This window comes from Bactrocera dorsalis, chromosome 3 (assembly GCF_023373825.1).
Source record: "Bactrocera dorsalis isolate Fly_Bdor chromosome 3, ASM2337382v1, whole genome shotgun sequence".
NCBI lineage: Eukaryota > Metazoa > Arthropoda > Insecta > Diptera > Tephritidae > Bactrocera > Bactrocera dorsalis.
Window position 1 is genome coordinate 23,001,632 of NC_064305.1, and position 6,000 is coordinate 23,007,631.

Below are 6,000 nucleotides of genomic sequence, written 5' to 3' on the forward strand. Positions count from 1 at the left end.
CAGAGTTTTAAACGCAACGGAAAGCAGAAACCGTTAAAAAAAACTTAAACAGAAATAAAGTCGGGTGTTCCCCGAAATTGCTCATTTTATAATTTTTACTGGAAAAGCTGCTGCTATGTATTTGGTGCCAGTCTTTATTTGTCTCTTGTTGGGTGCAAAGCGCTTCTGAGTGAATGTGTACTGTATGTATTTTTAAAAGTGTTTATGTGCTAATAAAATAAGTGTTATCATGCCTGTGAGGAAATTCCTTCCATTAAAGCATTAAAACTTGAAATTGCTCAAAAGCTCGAGAAAGGTGCTAGTGTTTCATCCTTAGCAAAAAATTAATGGTGTGACCAAATCAACAGTTTCGGGAATAAAAAAAATGTTCGTAGTATTATAAGACTCTTAAAAAAGGCGAGTATCCCCGCATGGAGAAGATGTTATACAAGTGGTTTATAGCTCAACGAAACAAAAATTGTCCAGTTACTGGGGAAATGCTTAAGAAAAAAAGGGGAGTGCCACAAAACCCCCCCAAAAAAAATCCCCAAACACATAATCCCCAAAATCAACAAACACATAATCCCACCTAACACGAAATCACCACCTTTTTTTTTGAGGCAGTGTCACAAAATCCCAATTTTTTTATTTTTATTAAATATTATTAGAGATCATATAAAAAATAGTAAAACCGCTCTTTAGTTGAGTTTTAATTCGTGGTTACATATATATGTACCCATATATGATAATATATAGATATAGTCGAGAACGCATGACGGATTTAGAGGAAAAAAATAATTATTTCATCAATTTAGCGACTAAAAAGCTAAAAAAATAGTATTTAAAAAAGCGGCCCAGACCCGGATTTGAACCCAATGACAGCTGCAGAGGACAAGAAAACAGCATTGTTATCGAGTAGAAAACAAAAGAATATAGAAAATCAGAGCATAATATAACATTGTCATCCATTAACCAATATATGTACATACATATGTATGACTTAAAATACAAATAGTACCGTTACCTTTTCTTCAATTATTTTACCATATGCATTTTTTCATATTATTTATCACATTCCGTGTAATTAATTGTGATTAAAATTGTATAGTTATATTTTTGATTAAATATCGTGTTAAATAATATTTAAATTTAAAGAAAATGGAGGTCGTCGTTACTGTGTCAAACAAAGGAAGTAATAATATAATAATAATATTTTTGGATGGTTTTGATTACCATTTTCATTCCAAAAATGAAAAGAAGAAAGTGTTCCGCTGGTTGTGTTCGCAAAGAAAATCCCTAGTGGCGATCATGAAATACAACGCGCTCCTACTGCCCATAATCATGATCCAAAGGCCCATAAACATAAAATATCTCGTGAACTTCAATTTAGATACAATATTGAGTATAGAATTCCCTTTTTCTGTGTGAAATACATTGAAATTAGGTTTAAAATCGCCGCGAAAACCCAGAAGAAAGCAATGAAGCTGCACGCTGACTTTAAGGAAAAAGAAGGTAGCTTTCATGCCAGCCCCGGTTGGTTATCTGGATTTAAAACTCGCTTTGGAATCCGACTTTTAAGAGTGTGTGGCGAGAAACTTTCATCGGATGATCCCTTTAAGCATAAACTCAGAAACATTATTTACGAATTGAAGCTTTGCGAGGACCAAGTATATAACGCAGACGAGACCGGCTTGTTTTGGAAAATGCTTCCTGATAGAACGTGTGTCAGTCAAACAGAAAAAACAGCTCCGGGAAGAAAACAGAAAAGGCCAGAATTACTTTTCTTGCATGTACAAATGCAACTGGTCAGCATAAAGTCAAACCAAAGTGATGAAGTAAGATCACAATATGCGATTATTCGACGACAACAGCGGCAAACATCTTTCTTTTGTGAACATTGAACGCGCAGGTTTTCTATATGATCCAAACATTCAGTAGTTTGTCAATATTGCAATGCAGTCAAATTTAAAAATGAACTGCCAGGGTTATGTTGCGCCGGGGGAAAGGTTAAGTTGCCAGAATTGCTTCCACCACCACAGCCATTGCCGCATCCAGATCAAGAACACAAATATCTCCAAATTTACTTTCTGGGAGATTCACATGATGAAGTAAATCGGCGTTGTGCTATCTTCAATACAACGAAAAGAGAAATAATCGAACAATTGCAGCAAATGTTACACGAACACGATGGCCTCATTAAACTGTTTACGATTTCGTTGGAACGTATGCCAACAGATGATCATAGTATAATCATACAAGCGGACAAAAGACCAACAGGGACACATGAAAGACAATATAATGCACCTACAGTTAGCGAAATATCAGTTGTTGTTGTTGGAGAAAATTTGCAGTCTCGTGATATTGTTATCAAACGTAGAAATCAAAACGCACTAAAACGGATAAGTGAGACACATCGGTGTTACGACGCAATGCAATATCCGCTCATGTTCTACCGTGGAGAAGACGGATATCACTTAGGATATAAGATGATAAATCCGGTGAATGGTTAGTAAAAAAAAAATTTTTGTTTGCTACTTCATATAGGTAATTTAAGCTTTTAGGTGTCGAGACAAATAAGAAAGTCAGTTCAATGAAGTTTTACGCATATCGAATGATGATTCGCCAAAACTATGACAACCACTTACTTAGATATGGACGGTTATTTCAACAGTGTGCAGTTGACATGTACGTTAAAGTTGAGACAGAACGACTTAATTAAATGCGATACAATCAGTCGAAGTTGCGAACTGAAGAGTATATTCACTTAAGAGATGCAATATGGAGTTATGGAGGAGGAAAATAATTTGGAATACAAAGTAATAGCTGGTTTGAGGAGAACCAGCAAACTTCTGTATGTTGCAAAAGAGGAGCAAATATATAGATTCCAAACAAGCAAAGGCGGCATTAAATATTACTATTGCTACAACAAAAATTGCAAAATTGGTGTGACAGTTGATTTTAGTAACACTAAATACTGTCGCAAGATTGGTAAATTATATGCCCATCAGCATGGTCCACAAACTGAATTATTAAAAAAATTAGAAGCAATAAATAATATTAAAAAGGAAGTGGAAGAAGCTCCATTAACACGAACAAGCGTGCGTGAAATTTTTGATAACAGTTGTAAAAAATTTAAAGAAGCGTCGCACTCATTACAATATGGTACGATGCAAAGACAGTTATTTAATATTAAACAAAAAACATTTCCAACAACGCCAATGAATTTTGAAGAAATCATTAAAGTATTAGGAAATGAAAAAGTTTATAAGCATTTGGGATTTCGCGTTTTGAGAAGGATGATAGCGCTTTCTATATTGATACAGTGATCACAACCAATTTTTCCTATTCCATATTTGTGTCACCTACAATTACGAATTCTTTGCGTTCCAAAAACTTATCTGAGCCTCGTACCTATATAATCGATGCGACATTTAATGTGATTCCCGTATCGAAGCAATTTAAACAGCGTCTCATTATTCACATCATCCTTGCAGACCATGTAAGTAATCTATGTGTAGCTATTGCGTAAAAAAATATAATTATTTGTTTTTGCTTCTACTTAGGCTTATCCTTTTATATACGCTTTAATATCTAAAAAGTCGCAGGAAACATATACACATCTTTTTCAATATATCAAGTCAAACATAGTATGCGCAATGCATTTAAAATTGTCTTTCCAACTTCAAAAATGGTTGGATGCTGGTTTCATTTTACAAACGCTTTACGGCGAAAAGCGTCAAAAATACCGAATTTTGTCAATAAACTCAACAAAGATAAAGACGCTAAACGAGTATTTAACAAATTTCTTTATTTACCGTTATTGAAACCAATAGATGTGACAAAAGCTTACGAAATTTTAGTAACCAAAGCAATGGATTACTTCAAACCGTTTATAAAATATTTCAATTCACAGTGGATGGAAAAGGTATTGCAATACATATCTAATTCTAACTACGTATTTTGAATAGCGTTTTCTTTTTATTAATTAAAGGTAAGGCCCGTCAACTTTTCAGAACGACTAACTCTGCGGAAGGTTTACACAGCCGGCTCAACCAAACATGGAAATTTTTACAAATTTTTAGAAATGTTGTGTGACCTTGATGAAGTGAAATCAACTGATTATATGAAATCAATATCAGGTTTAGTTTCATTATGCAAGAAAAAATCTTCTTGCCATTTAAATCTCTTGAAAATGAAAAAAAATTCTTTAAATGAAATTTTAATTCAGTTTTCGAACATGAACAATATAACGGGTTGTAAAGATTTTTTAAACGAAATCGACAGTTCAGATAGCGAGGCAAGTGATGACGACGAAAATGCCGAAAGTTTAAGCGAAGATGAAACTCGAAACCGTGTTTTTTGCGTTATATGCTGCCAACGAGAACGGCAACTTTTGTTCGTCCCATGCAAACATTTTAAAGTTTGCCAACAATGTTTTGGAAATATGAAGCAGCATGCAAATGATCACCATATAAAAACGTTATGTCCAATTTGCCGAGCAGTTATAAGAGACTCCTTTCCAATATACGGTTAGACTTTTCTATTAATGTTTAATAAAATAAAGATATGGTTACTTAATATTTCACAATTTATTCGATATAACTATTTAAAAGGAAAAATGTGTGTATATCAGGATAGTGTGGCGGGTCTGTGATTACTCTCCTTCGCGCCCCGCCGTCCGCGCCGCACGCGCTGTGCCGTCCTCCTGCTTAACTAATTTTTAACATAAGTTTCAATTCAGTAGTTAAGCGGTAGTTAATAAGTGCGGTTGACAAAAAGGTTGGACTAAGAAGACATAGTCTTCCCAACACGTAGTTAAGTAATAGTTACTAAGTGAAAAGAAGTGTAGTTGACTAAAAGGTTGGACTAAGAAGACATAGTCTTCCCAACGAGTAATAGTTATTAAACGGAAAAAATTATGTAATAAAATAAAATCCTTTTTTGAAAAAACTAAAATAAAAAGTATTTTATTAACTTCCATGCTAATGGAAATAACCTTGACGCGAGTACAAAATATCGCAATTTTAATGAATTATTCACCGACTCAGATTATTCTTAACTCTTTTGAAATGTAATTATTTTAAGTATAGCTTATAAGCACTCATATTCCTCCCTTTAGGGCTTGAGTTTTTTACATTTTGAAAAATGTTTTATGTATTTTGTTGAATAATACATACTGAAGTAAAATCCTTGAGTACTTTTACTATTGATTCACACACACAAAAAAGTAAAGTGTGAATTCTACACCTTTGGGAGCAATATTAACACCAATTTAGGGTGTCATTCTCATTTGTAACACCAAAACAGTGCAACGTAAGAAAATGTGGAGTCATTTTAATAATTTGCTCGCTGATCTGCACTTTTAAGTATAAGCTTAACAATATTTGGTAGTCAGCATTGCTGTTCATTACAAATGGCGTTACCATAAGTTAGAAAAAAATTGACTACAATACCAATCCACCACTTGCAATTTGATGTATGCTATAAATGCGAATTGCTTTTCTTGCAAAGTATCACAATTATATAAATAAAAATTTATATCCTTCTTTTGTCGACTAATTTGGTTTTAACTTGAAAAATTATTGACAAATTGCTGATTACGTCTATACACATCTCATACCAATGCGAAAATTCCCTAGAGTAAACTTATGGTTTATTAATTACCCAATCCTATTCAAGTGCTCACAAGTGTACGTACATCTGTATGTATATAACAAGCGAAATTAACAGTTATTCGTGGACGCAAAGAAAGGGTTGCCATCAAATAATGCAAGATATACCTTAAGTATGAAATATTTTCATTCACTTATGGTATATTTACATTCCCATACATGGGAGCAAATGTACTACATATGTTACTTGTGCATTTATGAGTAGATAGTTGTTTAGTTTTATAATAAAAGATTTAGCATAAAAGATAAAGAATATCTTCAGCAACCATGGATTAATAATACCTATGCTTTTATGTGCATCTGTATGTATTAAAAAATTGTTGAATAATATATAAAAGTTCATCTGTAA